Source organism: Pantherophis guttatus, chromosome 6 (assembly GCF_059756535.1).
Source record: "Pantherophis guttatus breed Tessera chromosome 6, ASM5975653v1, whole genome shotgun sequence".
NCBI lineage: Eukaryota > Metazoa > Chordata > Lepidosauria > Squamata > Colubridae > Pantherophis > Pantherophis guttatus.
This window is the reverse complement of record NC_142068.1, coordinates 35,515,827-35,532,795: the sequence shown is the minus strand read 5'-3', so window position 1 is coordinate 35,532,795 and position 16,969 is coordinate 35,515,827. Positions and strand designations below refer to the sequence as shown.

At 39.6% G+C, this 16,969-nt stretch overlaps 1 protein-coding gene across 3 annotated transcripts in view; it reads left to right on the top strand.

Moving 5' to 3' along the window:
- Positions 1-16,969, top strand: part of PXYLP1 (2-phosphoxylose phosphatase 1) — a 44,899-nt gene that overhangs the window by 3,583 nt on the left and 24,347 nt on the right. The window contains exon 1 of one of the 3 annotated variants that reach the window (XM_034439435.3): positions 4,261-4,638. The exons of the other annotated variants lie outside the window; for them this stretch is intronic. The gene's annotated coding sequence lies outside the window, so the exon portion shown is untranslated. Of the gene's footprint in view, positions 1-4,260; positions 4,639-16,969 lie in introns of those variants that run through there. 3 annotated transcript variants of the gene reach the window in all.

Here is a 16,969-nt window from a genome sequence, read left to right as displayed (position 1 = left end):
AATGGAGAATTAATTAAACCATGTGAAATCCAAAAATGCATGAGGCAAGGATCCCCCTCCCTGTTGTTTATACTGAAACTGGAAGTTTTAAATAGGGATATTAGGCAAGATGAAAAAAATAACATGTATGAATATTAAAAAATAACTTTATAAACAGAGAACATTTGCTGATGATTTAGTTATATATTTTTTGCAAGACTCCAAAACCAGCATAGAATATTTTATGAAGAAAGAAAATGAGTTTGGAGCTTTAGCAAGCTTTAAAATAAATAAACAAAAAACAATGATTCTTGTTAAGAATATGACCTCTCAGGATCGTGAAATATTGGCAAAATAGTCAGGTTTTAAAAAGGAGAAAAAGGTGGAATACCTGGGGGTTACACTGACAAATACAAATTCTAAACTATTTCAAAATAACTTTTGTGTCTCTTTGGAGTGATATTAACAAAGATCTATTAATTAATTGATTAATAGATTAATTAAGCTTCAATTCCCACTATGGACGAATGGTTGCAGAAGCTGATGGAGTTGGCAGAAATGGCTAAATTGACTATTTTGAGTAAAGAAAAGAATATAAGTACCTTTGTTTCCACATGGAGACCGCTTCTGAACTTTGTGCTCGAGGTAGAAAAAAATGAAACTCTGATTTTGGGTTTGCTATCTATCAGTTTTAAGAAATGGCTAGTTTATATTATTATGAAAAAGCAAAAAGTTGTAGTTTGATGTTGATGCCTTATTTTACTACAACAGAGGAAGTCGGAAATCAACACTTTTTCTTTTTCCCACCCTTCACTTCTCTTCTCTTTCCCCCTTCCCCCACTGCTTTTGTATTTACTTTTGTATCTTATCTTATAACTTATAACTTAATAAAATGTTTAAAATAAAAAAAACAAAGATCCATTACGATGCGATAAATTGCAACTATCTTTATTACGTAAAATTTCTAATTAAGATGAATGTTTTACCAAAGATGCTATTCCTATTTGAAAGTTTACCATTACTGTATTTTCCGGTAAAAAGTCGTATAAGACGACTTTTTAACACATGAAAATCTTCTCAAAAGTCGGGGGTCGTCTTATACGCCGGGTGTCGTTCTCCTGTAACCAGGCAGACCAGCCTAAAAGGCTCTGACCATACCAGCTGAGTTGCCTGCTAATCAGGCAACTCAGCATGGATCGTCAGAGCCATTTAAAAATCATTTAAAAAAAAGCCATTTAAAATCCCCCCTCCAGCTTGCTTACCTTAGCTGCTAGTCTCGCAACGCTTGCCTTGCTTCGCTTGCCTGCAATCCATTGCATCAGCAAGCAACTGAATCTCCCTGCCTGCAATCAAGCAGGCAGGGAGTTGTGGACTTCAACTTCCAGAATTCCTCAGTCAGCAAAGCAAAGCTGGCTGAGGAATTCTGGGAGCTGAAGTCTACAAGTCTTAAAATTGCCAAGGTTGGAGACCCCTGTTCTATTGGGTAAGTTTTTTCCCTTTGGAGCTTTAAAAAAAATAGTTAATTGGGTTTTTTTTTTAGTTGTTCTTTTTTTAGACCTAGCCATTTAAAGTTTAGGAAGTTTTAAATTTAGCTGCTTTCATATAAAAATAAAAATAAAAATAAAATAAAATAAAATAATATTTGTGCAGTTTTCTGATATTTAGTGTGTTTCTGTAGTGTTTCACTCTAACTACACAAACACACAAAATCTCACAAAGCTTTATGTGGAATTTTGTGTGTGTAAAGTGTGAAAGTTGGGTTTTTGGGCTTTTTGTGGCTGTGTGAGGTTCCTGCTTGTTGCAGGGGCCATTTTGGGTCTAGCACAGCTGCTTTTACATTGTGGGTGACCCACTTGTGTTGTGTTGTGTGTGTGTAAAGTGCTAGGGACTTGCTCGGCACTTGCTCTCTCTCTATTGTTTGTTATCTTCCTCCTATCATCATCAGTTCCACTTTGGTTGACATCTTAGAAAACAAACAGCATGGCAGCTCCCATGGGTTTATTGTCTTATCCTTCCTTTCAGCTTTAGAGTGAATTAGGAAAAGTTTAATCCAATTGCACTGTTTAATGTTTACATGTTTGATGACAAACAGCCTTATGTTTATTAGTGACAGTTTTCCTGCTAAGTACCTGCATGTCATAAGCATTTGAATTAAAATTACCATATTGAAATCAAATCTGATGTTTTTTAATTTTTATTTGGTGTGCGTTGAAGAGCGGTAGTCTTATACAGCGAGTATAACCCAAACCCTATATTTTAACAGAAAAAGTCGGGGGTCGTCTTATATACCCAATCGTCTTATATGGTATTTATAACTTATATTCAATTTAAACAATGGCAAATGAACATCTCTACGTTTATATGGCAATGGAAAAAAACAAGAATTATATATAAATTATTGCAAGATGCTAAGGAAAGAGGTTTGGGTTTAAGAGATTTGAAATTGTACTTTGATGTTTGTTGTTTCATCTGGTTAAAAGAATGGGTGACTCTCCAAAATAAGATATTACTTGAGCAGGAGGGCCATGAATTAAGATTTGAATGGCATGCCTATTTATGATATAATAAGATTAAAGTAAATGTTGATTTCAGCAAACCACTTTGTTAGAAATGCCATCCTAAGAGTTTGGAATAAATATAATGTAAGCCGAGCTAATCAACTTGTGCTAATTAAGCTATGCGGAAGCTGTAATGGGCTGTTTTTTCTATTTTTGCAGGCATCGGTCTACTCATTTGTTTTCTTTTAACACTGATCAGCTGTAGGGCGGCCCTTTGAAGCCCCGCGGCAAGAGTTTAAACAGTTTTTTTCCCTCTAGCCATCAGCTGGGACTCAGGAGGCAGCCGGGAGCAACCCACCGTCGTGCATTCTTTCCAAAAATCGGGACTTTTTTAAAACGCCGCGGGATGCGGGCCAAATTATTAAAAATTGGGACTTTCCCGCCGAAAGTGGGACGTCTGGTCACCTTAGCATAGATGTTCTTGGGTGTCATACCAGGAAGCTTTTTTAAAAAAGAAATGGTGACAAGGCTAGATTAGTGGATTTATGGTCAAATAGTTTTTTCAATTATGGTGACTCTATCCTAAAGAGGAAATTATAAGGATGTGTTTGATATTGGTTTACATATTTACAATTGAAAGATTTAAATTAGATTTTAAAAAAGCTATAAATTCGATTTTGTAAAAAAATGAATTGGAAACTATTGTGTTGTAAAAATGAACTTATTATTTCTAAGGTTTATAAATTGTTATTAAAATTGAACGTGGAAAATCAGTATGTGAAGCAATGTATAATTCAGTGGGCAAATAATTTTTGATATAATGTTTGAACAACAGGAAAACGTGGATAAAATATTTAAAATTTACATTAAATTATAATTTAAAAGAAATTTTTTTATAATTTGATGTACCATTGCTATCTAACACTGGATAATTTGTTAAGAATGTATAAAAACTTCAAATAAATGTTGGAAATGTAAATAAGGAACTTTTTACCATTTATAGTGGACTTGTGATAAAGCAAAGTAATACTGGAATAGGAGTCACTGTTAATATAGAAGATTCTTAAAGTGAATATAAGGATAAAAGCAGAGCCCTTCCTTTTGGGCTTAATGGATAAAGAATTTGTGGAAAAAAGGAACTTTGATGTTATATATTCTGACAGCAGCAAGAATACTCCATGCACAAAAATGGAAAGATACATGATTCCCACAGTGGCTGCAAAAGTTGATGGGAGTTATCAGAGATGGTAAAATTTATTGCTTTGATTAAGGAAAAGAATATAATTAATTTTGTTTTTACTTGGCAACCCTTTTGGACATTGTGCTTGAGGTGGAAAAACCGGAGCTTTGATTTTGGGTTTTGCTGATTGGATAGGTTTGTTGCCATAGGTAGAAATGGCTTGTATATAGTATTATATACAAGTAAAAAGTTGATGTATGTTCTTACCTTATTTTATTGCACCAAAAGGAGTAGTAAGGCAATGCTTTTCTTTTTCCCTTACACTTTTTCCTCTTCCCCTTTTCCTCCCCTATTTTCCCATTATTTTCATTTCTGTTTGTATTTCTGTATTTTGCATTTTGCCAATCTAATAAAATTTGAATCGTTTAGCGCCAGGTTTTTCTATCATCCAATTTTTGTCCACGTTTTCATCTCTTTCTTTCTCCGCCCACTTTTCACCGCAGGGCGGCCTAAATCAAAGATTAAAGTACTGTAATGCAAAAATATTGCATAAAAAATAAATAAATTCCAGCGTCCTCAGCACTGGCGCGTCGTAAGGCAGGAACTTTAGCCTTGGCAGACAAGGCCCTGTGCGGACCAATCTCGCCGTAACACGCCACCCCCTTCGCCCGCGCGGGGAATCTCTGACAAAAGCAAGCGGAGGCATACGTCATTCTTTGCCACGGGCGTGGATGAAGCCTAGGGGGCGCTGTCGAGGACTTTTGGAAAACGACCAATGGAAGGGAGGAAGAGGCGAAGCTCGGCTTGCGAGTCAACGAGGCTGAATCAAGTTAACGCTCGCGCCGCGGCGGCGGAACAGAAAGCCGAAAACCACGAGCCGGGAAGGGAGGGCGGGAACGAGCAGCTGCCTGGTGGAAGCGGCGGCGCTGGCTGAGCGGCGCGGCGGGATCCTACCTTGAGCGGGGAAGGCACCTATAAGAGGTAAGTAGGAGCCGAAGCTTAAGTGCAGAAAGCCGAGATCGTTTCGCCTTCTTGGAATGAGAACAGTCGGTGCCCGCCATCCCCTGCTTCGGCGAGGCGTTTCATCGACGGCTTTTCCCTTCGCCCGTCCCACCGCAGCCACGAAGCAGGACAGCTTGGCCAATTCCGTCCCAGCTGAGCGCAAAGGCAGCCGCTCTGTTTGAGCTCCAGCGTGGCGGCAGTCCCGTCCTTCTTTCCCACGCCTCCGGAGCCAGCTGCTTTCTGTCCGCTGTGCTAAGCTGCGGCTACGCGTTCCCTTGCTTCCGATCCGGTTCGTTGTTTTCTGACTAGGAGCCCCTGGTATGCCCTCTTGTGCACCATCCAAACCGCCTCAGTTTCTTTTCTGCAGATCCGTCTTTCCACGTAGCCTATCCTCGTCTCTTATCCGGCTAGGATCTCCTTCCACAGGTACTACGGGTTGGGTGGAGAAAAAAAACACCGAGAAAAGCGCATCCTTCCGCACTTCTGATGAGACTTCGTAGACTATCGGATCACTGCGGGTGGACTTTAACCGTTGCCTGTGCTGAACCCTCTTTGTCTGCTACCCTCTGCATATCCCAAATTGCCTTACCATGCTATAAAAGCCTTCATGAAATATATTCACATTTTACTATAATTGGCTCAAGAAATGTAACTTGCATTCAAGTTGGGTATAGGTAACCCGATTGAATTTAAAATAATAACATTAGTATGTATGTATGTATGTATGTATGTATGTATGTATGTATTTATTTATTTATTTATTTATTTATTTATTTATTTATTAATTAGTTCAATTTATATGCCACCCTTCTCCGTAGACTCAGGGCGGCTTATAATGCATTATAGCAATAGCCTGCATACTTTTTTGTATATACCTGCTTATTAGGGCTTTCGGCCCCCCCTTTTGGAAGCGGTGGTGTTCTATACAAAGTTGGCTTATTGCCCCCACAATCTGGGTCCTCAATTTACCTACCTCGAATGGATGGAAGGCTGAGTCAACCTTGAGCCTGGTGAGATTCGAACTTGCACTAATTGCAGGCAGCTGGCAGCTAAGTGCTAGCACTTAACAGCACTTGAGTCCGCTGCACCACCTAGGCTCTTTAATTGACCTTCCCTGCAGCTGTATCATGTCCAGGTTATTGTGGTGTATGAGATTATTTGCTGAGGGAGAAATTATGCAATCAGATAGGGAGAAAATATTTATTCAGAGTCCCATCAATGCCATAGTTGCAGAAGATTGTCTCTTTCAAGGGAAACCATTTAAGCTATAAGCTATAGCATAATAGTTTAGTTTTATATTTATGTTTTAATAAATACTTTATTATTGATGGTATCAGAAAGCTTGTTTTAACTGGGATGAGTACTTTCATAATAAGGACTTTTGTTCCATATCCTAATTGTGTTTTCATTGCCTCAGTTTACTCATCTAGGTGATTGATATTCTGGGTTCCGAAGTTTCAGAATATAATTTCTATTACCACCTATCACACATAAATTATTTCTATATAAAATTGATGTTTATTTAAATATATAGAAAATGTGTATGTCACCCACTCTGAATGGTTCTGGGCAGCTTATAAAGGATAGTAAAGGTATCACTCATATAAAATAAGAGATGTAAAAGAAGAAAACTGAAACTGTTTGAATACTAAAGGTATTCAAAGGGTATTGAGTATTAAAGGTTATGGCAAAATTTGAGACTTTTAGGTTTTTCCTAAAACTTAGTAAGAAAAGGGTTGCTTTAGTTCCAGCCGCAATTTATTTCATAATATATCACTGCCACAGAGAAAACTATGTTTTTTAAAATATCAAATTATTCAAAACAACCTTCATTAATACCTGAGATATAGATTGATAGATAAAATAGAAAAAATGATTTAGAAAAAACGAGAACACAAATCACCCCTCCTTATCAACAAAGAAATGGATGGATGGATGGATGATTGATTTGCTAGAAGCTGCTACTCCAAGACATTATAAAGCTTTTGTTATTTTGAATCATACAAACATCTCCTTAATCAGGATAACTGAGTTTCACTAAATCCAAAGTATAAACTTTCTAGAAGTCCAAACATGCAGTTGGTAGCAGCTGTGTTAAGACTAGGATGAAATTAGGTTAAAGAATCTAAAATTAGGAAATAACAGTTACTGTAAGAGCTAGGAATTAAATTATATTTTTTTATCAGATCCAGAGATTTAAAGTCTTTTGGTCTTGTGCATTGAAGGCACGTGTACAGTATTTTGATCATGGTAGTCTCTTCCTAGGCTCCTTGCTTCCAAGCTTCAGCCCTCACAATTACAATCCATTACCAGTGACATTACTAGTGATTCTTTCATGTATCTGTGGACTTGGTGCAAAAGTCCAAAAATGCTTTTGGAAGTACTTAAAAGTTGAGTGACATAGTTCAGGTTATGCTGCTGTTTAGAAAAGAGACTGAATGGCTCCTGCTTTTAGCTTTGCTTCATGTTTCAAAACCTTTATTGGTCTTAGAAGAAATCAATGAACTAAGTGGATGTAGTAATGAAAGTAAACAGCATTGCAATTGATAAAAATTATTGTGCTGAACAGATGAGTAACACGTTCTGTCAGGCAGTGCTTCTAAGAACTATTATATATATTTATCCTGAACAAGAATGATGGGATTATGGATTGGTTATTTTCTACTGCAGGGAATGGTCTAGACTATCTGTTCGGATTTAACATTTGTCTTGATGATATGGGCTCAATATAAAATATATTGTATTGGATAGCATTAAAAAATACAGTTTCCTTCTCAGAACAGGAACAACAGAATGTGCTGTTTTTCAATGAGCCCTGGAAACGTTTTTAAAAATACGATACAATTGTGGTACTGTAATTTGAAGTAATTCAGACCATATTATCATCTAATTTCCTTTCTTGTTCTGCTTCATGTCTACAATAAATGTCTCTATTCTTAATGTCCCATTTAATAACTTTGAAAGGAGGATTAGGGTAAAAAGTGAGTAGGTTTTACTGGATAGCAAGCCAAGTCTTAATCATTATAAGTTTTTGAAGCAGGTAAGCAGGTGGAAGCCACTACTAGAGAACATATTTCACATATTCTCTTTTTAAATAGTCTAATGCACGGGTGTCAAACTTGATTGCGTCACATGATGTATCACAATGTTTTTTGCCTTTGCAGAGCTGGGTGGGCATGGCCTGTGCATGATGCGTCCAGCCTGCAGGCGGCCAGTTTTACTGGTCTAATGTGTTTTTCTATTCATTTACATTTATTCATTGTGATACTAAAATTGTGAATTCTGTAATAAATCACATTTATCCAAGGAAATTACTTAATTACAACTAATCAAAATACTTTTTATTGTTCAGTGACTCTTCTTTATTCCTTATTCATAGATATCAGCATCAGTTTCAGGCACTGTTCTCCATTTATACTCTTTTCATGTTTCCTCTTGAAGGAAAACACAGAATTTCTTTACAATGCTTTTTGAACAGTTAATGCTAGAAGATTCTCCTGGAAGCATCCTAATGCTCTCAAGGAGATGTATACAACTATGCATAGTTATTAGGCCTTTGAAGTTGTTGAGCATACTTGTGAACATATGCTTAAAATGATTTATAAAACAGATCTTAGAAATGCATTGCAATAGCAATTTAGCTGTGCTAATTACTTTTACAAACTCTAAGCACAGTTGTTTCATTTATTTGAGATTATCATTCAGCTAATCTTATAATTTATTTATTTATTTATATTTATTTATTATCAAATTTATATACCGCCCTTCTCCCGAAGGACTCAGGGCGGTGTACAGCCAAAGTAAAAAACATAGATACAAACATTAAAACCAATTTAAAAAGATGTGTGTGTGTGTGTGTGTGTGTGTGTGTGTGTGGCCCCAATTAAAAGAACAATAACAAACCTATTAAAAACATTTAAAAAAGTGTTAAGCCAAGCCGGCTTGCTGAAAAAGAAAGGTCTTCAGGGCACGGCGGAAGGCACTGAGGTTTGAATTCTTCGTATCTCTGGGGGCAGTTGATTCCAGAGGGCAGGTGCCCCCACAGAGAAGGTCCTCCCCCTGGGGGCCACCAGTCTATATTGCTTGGCTGATGGCACCCTGAGGAGGCCCTCTCTGTGGGAGCGCACAGGTCGGTGGGAGGCCATTGGTGCCAGCAGGTGGTCTTGAAGATATCCAGGTCCTCGCCATCCAGATCCGCACGGCCTCCAGGCACCGGCACATCACTTCAAGGGCATCATTGGTGCGGCCCGGGGTGGAGATATACAGCTGGGTGTCGTCAGTGTACTGGTGGTACTTCACCCCGAAGCCACGGATGATCTCACCCAGCAGCTTCACATAGATGTTGAACAAAAGGGGTGAGAGAACCGACCCCTGAGGCACCCCACATATGAGGCGTCTCGAGGTCAACCTCTGCCCCCCTGCCAACACAAACTGCGACCGGTCCGAGAGAAAGGAGGAGAAACACCGTAACACGGTGCCCCCCATCCCCAACTCTTCCAACTGGCGCAGCATGATACCATGGTCGATGGTATCAAAAGCCGCTGAGAGGTCTAACAGGACCAGAACAGAGAAGCAACCCTTGTCCTGAGCCCTCCAGAGATCATCTACCAATGCGACCAATGCCGTTTCCGTGCTGTACCCAGGCCTGAAGCCTGACTGGAATGAATCTAGATAAGACGTTTCCTTCAGGTATTGCAAAAACTGTCGTGTGACCACACTCTCAACAACCTTCGCCACAAAGCGAAGGTTGGAGACGGGACAGTAGTTGACTAATACTGCCGGGTCCAGGGAAGGCTTCTTGAGGAGAGGCATCACCACCGCCTTTTTCAAGGCCATGGGGAGGTAATCCTCACTCAATGAAGCGTTGATAATTCCCTGGAGCCAGCCTCGTGTAACCTCCTGGGAAGCCAGTACTGACCAGGAGGGACACGGGTCCAGCAAACATGTGGCCGCACTAAGTCTCCCCAAAGTCCAGTCCACGTCATCAGGGGTCACAGAGTCAAACTCTTCCCAGATAACATTCTCAAGACTATTCCTTGCCACCCTGCCCGAATCTACCCAGTCAGAGTCCAAATCCCCCCAAATCTGTGCGATTTTGTCATACAGATACTGTCCAAATTCTTCGGCCCTGCCTTCCAGGGGTCCTCCCGCACTCCCAGATGTAACAGGAAGCAGGTCACCCTGAACAGGGCTCCTGGACGATTATCTGATGACGCAATAAGGGCGGAAAAGTAATTAAACTTTGCCGCCTTTATCGCCACTAGGTAGGTCTTAATATGCGACCTTACCAGTGTTCGGTCAGATTCAGCGAGACTGGCCCTCCAACCGCTCTCTAGGCGTCTTTTCTGGTGCTTCATCTCCCTCAGCTCCTCGGTAAACCATGGAGCCCCACAGGATCGGCACCGGGTTAGAGGCCTCAAAGGCACGACTCGATCTAAAGCCCCCCCAGACGCCCGGTCCCAGGCAGCTACCAGGTCATCGACCGAGTCGTGTGCCAGGTCCTCAGGAAATGGCTCAAGCTTCGTCTGGAACCTATCCGGATCCATCAGGTGCCTGGGGCGGACCCACCTTATTGGTGGCACGGTGTAGCGGTTCGAAGGTCCAATACGGTTGAATATGAGCAAAGCTGGGCCCCTCACTCTCTCACAGCGATGGGGCGTCCGGATCCAATAGCTGCAGTGCAGGCAGATGGTCACAGCCATTCTCTCACAGCGGCTGGGTGACATAAAGCCAACAGAGTTCAATTCCTTTCCTGCAGATGGAGCAGCAGCCATTGTCCAGGACTCTCAGCTTCTCCCTCCAAACCTGCAATCTCCCTTCCCCTGAGCCAAGGCCAAAAAGTGGTAATTGGGAGGCAGGGATAAAACAACCAGCAGCAAAGAGGAGATAAAGATCAAACAGCAATAAGTCCAAAGAGGGTGGTAGTAAAGTCCCAGAGTCAGAGGTGATGGAAAAAATGACCCGACCACAAACAGAGAGTCCGGGCAGCAACAGGGGAAGGCCATTTCATAAGGCGGAGAGTGAATCCAAGGGGGAGACCAGATGGTTGTTCATCAATCCCCCTCTATCACTTCAACCGCCTTTCGATTTTCTGGACCAATTCACCCCCGAAATCATACCTGTCTTCTCAGGCAGACTCTGCCACGCTCTTCCCAGGTCCAGGTCCGTTTAGGAGGATTTTCAAGCCTCATCTAACAGCTGGGCCATACACCCCCCGATCCTCAAGTCTGGGCTAAATGTCCATTTGATGTGGCCTAAGAGCCTCCGGGCGCCGATTTCGATGCCATCAGCTTCCCACACCTCCCTCCGGCAGCCGATCACTTTTTCAGCTGTCATACCATCATAGGGGGCTTGGGTCGCTGGAGACGGTTCCCTCGGTTGCCTTTGCTCTCCGTCTGGCTCTCTCAACCCCTTAACTCCTTCACCTCCTTTGGTCGGGCCGCAGAGTAGATCGCCTGATCTCCGGGGCATTGCGGCTGCAGAGTCATCCTGGAGGCCGCCGCTGCCCTCCTCACGGCATTCCGATCGCAACTTCTCATCGCGGTTTTGCCATCCAGGAGCCGATCCCGACAAAGGATGGCTCACCTGAACCGCCAGACCTTCGGCATGCCAAACGTGGGGCCCAAGATCGCTAAGTCGGCCTCCAACGTTCCCAAAGTCCTCCGTTCCCTCGTCGGCCTCACCAGCGAGCCCCTTGGAGGTCCGCCATCTTGCGCATGCGCAGGGACATTTAAATCTTAGTAATTTAAAATGTGTGTGTGTGTGTTATTTTCATATAACACTTAAATGCTCCTCATTTATTAAAACTGAATTTCTTAAATCAGCAACAAGTTATTTGCTACCTTACGATGCATCTAATAAAAAAAATACAGTATAGATGTTAACTATCACTTACACAATTCCTTTAGTTCAATCATGATAGCTGGGCTAATAGGAAATGAACATTAAGAAACCTGAAAGGCATTGGATAGTAAACCATGAACCAGATTTACCTTTGTATTTCTTCATTTGGCTTTCCCTTTGTAAATAAAATAATTTTTGATCTTTGTTGCTTAATTAATTTCCATATTAGCCCTTTTTATTAAAATTGTATTTATTATCTCGGGAAGGAGAATTCTATGGCAGTCTTCTTGATTGGGCTTGTGTCATGCCTAGGTTCGAAGACGACATAGTGCAATCCAAATGATTGGATCCTTTATTTGCTTATACCTAATGGATAGAATCTTCTTACAGTAAAGATATGACTTTCTAACCTAATAGATAACACCCAGGGAGATGTGTAGGATATGACTACCTGAACCTCTTCCTGCCTCCTCAATCCAGATTACTCAATTTCTTAATTTAGAGTTTTTTCTGGATTGTGTTCTGAAAAACCATGATGCTCTTGCTAGAATTTCCTCCCTATCCTCCTGGTACATGTTCCATCACAGTTTGTAAGGTAATCTGTGTTGAAGTTGGTTGTTTCTTAGATGGGAAACCACTAGGAATCCATAGGCTGTATTGGAAAGAAAATGGTAGAAAGCCATGGTAAATCTTTTCTTTATTGTTGCCAAGCAAATTATGTGGATGTGCCCATAAATTTACCAGAAATTGATATCAACTTGAAGGATGTTTTACTTTGAATTACTTAACTCTTATCAGTTTCACCTGAAGAGCAAAAACTAGACCCTTGATTAATACCTAATGTTTCCTAAGATTGTGTTTGTCTTGGCAGCAAGACAAAGAAAAAAGAAAGAAACATTCTATTCCAGATATATTTTGAATGATGTTAACAGCTGCAATGGTAAATTGAACTTATATTGTACATTCTTTTTTCACAGACTGCTGCTTTGATGAACATTTCATTAGTATAAGGTTCCAAATCAAACATAGATTGACAGATTGTTTTACTACAATTATAATGGACATAATTCTTTTTCCCATTCTTATTTATCCATTTTTGCTTGATCTCTATCAAACTTTCCATTCCATTCCATTCCTCTTAGATTAATTTGTTTAGGCATTCTCCTTTAGTTTGGGCAATTTTTGAACTTTGAAGTGGGTCAGGTAATGCAGATAGAACTCTTCTGTTGTGTGATATAAAATTATTTACATTACTATACATTATTTTTGTTCAACAGTGATTTATAGTAGATTATGTTAGTAATCTATTTGGAAGAATTTTTTCCCCTAGAGTTACACCTTACAATGGCATAACTGGTTTCCTCATTTTAATCATAAAAAGATGGAATAGTTTTTCAAAGCATGAAAAAGGAACCACCTCATCATTTTCTGTGTCTCATTTCCTGGCTAATATGTTTATTATGTTTTATCAAAATAGCAGCAAAAACATATAACATGTTCTCATTTTTAATCTTATTAAAGTCCTTTAAATTGTTGATTTATGCAAGAACAAAACCCCTTAAATTTTATAACTGTGATGTCTTCAGGATTTAAAATGAAGCTGAACTACATTAACTACATTATTTCTTCTAGGCAAAAACTGCAAATATTTTTTATTTTATTAGGTGAAATGGCCAACTCCCAACTTTTCTCCTTAAATGTCCAACTTTTCCCCTAATAAAGCAGCTCCCCATAGTGCAAATGAAACAATGGATCTTACTCAGTAGCTTATAAAATGAAGATGAAAGGAAATCACAGAGGAGGCTTTGGAAATGAAGATTGAAAATCTGTTTCACTAGATTTTAAATGCAGCTTTTCAAGAGATTTATGACATGCTTATATTTCATATGTAGAAGGAATTCAGGATTCTGACTTTCAGATGTAGAATCGTAAAATGAGAAGGCCAGCTTGAACAAGTTACTTGATCATAGACATGACCATATTGGCAGCTGACAAAAAACCAGGAACACTTAGAGAAAGATTTAAAGTTAGGTATTTGAGGAATCCGGTTACTAAATAATACTTTCAAGCTATTACAGAATCCTTATGTTGCTTTGCCATTATAAGAAATATGGGAACTCTACAGTTATATTAAAACACCATACATTTACATGTCTTCACCATAAGAAAATTTCTTCTATTTGTTGTGTATTGAATCTTTTCTCAAAATTGGAAACACAATTTGCATTAGACTAAATTTCAAAGACCCACGAAAGTTTGATTCCAAAACTGTAGAGAATGTACTATGGAAAAGTACGTATAACATATTCCAAAAAATGTTCTCTAGGTTGCTGCTTTATTTTTATTTTATCCCTTTGTATCATAGCTTTTGAATTTTTATCTGCAGAAAAAAACCTTTTTGTCCTTTTGCAACTGGATATTTTACTATTTCAATTACATAAAAAGAGATAATCATAATAACCATAATAACTTATGATGATAAATCATTATATGCTTAATGAGACTAGGTAGCTCTCAACATAAAAGAAATTGTATTTAAAAAAAAATAAAAATGCAAGCACAATGAAGTGAGAGGTCTGACATATCTCACTGAAGGATGAAAAGATCTCCACAGCTGTTCTAAACGGTAGAGTGGGCACTATCTGGATCTCAGATGAACCTAATTCCAGAAGGTGTGTTTTGGAAGTCAGAGAGATGAGATTGTTTAATTGAAGGTGCCTGGTGCATAACAAGGTATCTTATAAGGTTTTGAATCTACAGGAGATTTATTTCTGAGACATCGTGGCTAACAATGAGAAATGCAAATACAAATAACAGTATGAGAAAGAAAAATGGAATCATGAGAAAGAAGAATACACCTTAAATATATGAGTTTATCAAAGATGTGCTGGAAGTGCTCTTAGATATTTAAGGACATTAAGGATACACAACAACGTATAGTAGATTACAGGTGGTCTTCAATTTACAGCCATTCATTTAGTGACCATTTGAAGTTATAAGGACACTGAGAAAAGTGATTTAAGCACATTTTTCATTCATATGACTATTGCAGCATCCCCATGGCCATGTGATCAGTATCCACCGTCATGTCATCTGCAGCCATCTGACAAAGTCAACGGGAAGCCAGATTCCAGGTTTCCAGGTTTCATAACAACCATGTTGCTAACTTAATAACTGCAGTGATTCACTTAACATTGTGTTGTGCCCAGAAATAACTGTCTTGCTTAACAACAGAAATTTTAGGCTAAATTGTGGTCTTAAGTCAAAGACTATCAGTACACACAGCATACTGATACTGAACTAAAATATAGAATGCATAGTCTGCACATGACCAGGAAGTTCTAAATGTCATCTCTATAGCATTTAGCCATTACATTGAAAAAAGGGAATGTGAGTCTAGACTTAATCTTAAATGGCAATCTCATTTATTGTGTGATATGAGTATGGGAGAATTAATGGAAAACGTTCAGATTGCTACCAATATTATTTTATTATGAGAGTGGAAAATTGATAACAAATTTAAAAGTAATGATATTTAACTTCAAAGGAGGAACTTCTTTAAAAAAGTATAACATAGTTTTCTATTTATGTTTTTGTTTATTTTTCTCAAGTCATATATTAAAAACATGATTTCATATACTACAGGGATTATCTTTTTTGAATAACCTCCACTTTCTCAGAACAAGCTCATGACTCGTTTAAAATTGAATTTATTCATCTGAGATATTATTATAGCTTTGGAATATATTGTCTGATGTACTTGATTTAACTATATTTATTCCCTGAGATATGCTTTTTTTCCCTTAATCATGTTGATGAATCATGATTAGGAACATTAATTACAGAATGATAAAAATCCTCCTATGACAGTATGCAACAATAGAAACAACTGGAATAAAATACATTTTTGACTACAGATGTCCTGAATTCTATTTTAAGATGAGTAGGCAATATTGGTATAGAACCAAAATGATGATATAGAGCACAAAGTCTAAGTTCAGTTGCAGTAGGGAAAAAAATTAAATTGTTAATGTCTAACTAGAAAAGATTGTAAATTTCCTTTCATTTTTTGCTCCTGGCAACTACAAGGATCATGCAGTTTTCTACGTAACATTTTCAGAAATAGTGTGCCATTGCAACTGGGCAACTGGCCCAAAATCCTGCAGTTGTCTTTCATGGGACTAGAACTAGAGCTTTCCCACTTCTAATTCAGTACCTTATTTACTGGACCAAACTCACTCACTTTTCATTTCCTTGATCTGTAGTCATTAATATTTTCTTCCCAATCAATTGGCCTTCTGTATGAATATAGAAATTATAATTATCTTATTTTGACTTGATTCATATGTCTGTATGGGGACTGTAACCTATGTACAACAGTTATGTGGGCTGTTGGCAATTGCAAATATGATGCCTTTAGTACAGGCATCCACAAACTACGGCCCGCGGGATGGATCCAGCCCGCCAAAGCCATTAACCCGGCCCATGTGGGACCACGAGGCTGCCCCGCCCACATCACCACACCCACCCACCGGCCCCCACCCTTCTGTCAAATGCAGGACTTAGGTTTGTGAGGGCCAGTAGAGTGCTTCTGTGGGGTGGGGGGAGGCCAAAAAAGGAGTGGGCCTCAGAAAGCATCCTTGCGCCCTGTTTTTGGCCATCAGAGTGCTTCTGGGGGGTCAGGGAAGGCCAAAAATGGGTCGTGCCTTTTGCCAGCCGAGGAAAGAACTCAAAGATTTGCCAGGGATGTCACTCCATTGGGGTGTGTGTGTGAAACTGAAGGGTCCGAACGGGAGAGGCTGTGCCTGCTGCGTAATTACACTGTGTGATGCTTCGTGGATGCAGCTTTGCTCAAACTGGGGGGAGTCAGCTGACACAAACGTCTCCTGACTTTCTTCACGGATCAAGGGGTGATCTTTGCTTGCTTGGATGGTCAATTTTCTCTGGCAACAGTAAAGCAATTCGGGTTTGGGAGAAATTTCAGGCTTGGCATGAGAATCAATCAGGAATCAGGTGAACCTCCCTCCTTTCTGTGGATCTGCGCAATGTGGGATTCTTTGAACACCTGCCCCCCGCCTTCATTTCCTCTTCTCTCCTCCCACTGCTTCACAGCTCCGTGAATGGGCTGGCAGTTCCCCAGATAGGGCTGGCCAGAGGGTGACGAACCTGGAGCAAAAGTAAAAGAAAAAAGGCTGTGCTGCGCAGAGAAAATGTCAGCAAGCAGATGCCATTCTGTTCTGGGGCTTCCGTTTTTTTGCACTTTATAATCTCCCATGCAGGACAAGTAGAAACAGGGGCTCCCTGCACTTTTTTAAAAGTTAGGATCAAGTACCTATAGACCCTTTATAACTTATGGACTCCAACTGTCAGAATTCTCAGGGCTATGAAAGAATTAGGGCTGAAGCTGGGGGGGGGCATAACAAGAACATTCCGTCAGAATGTTCAAATGCACAATATTCCACTTGTA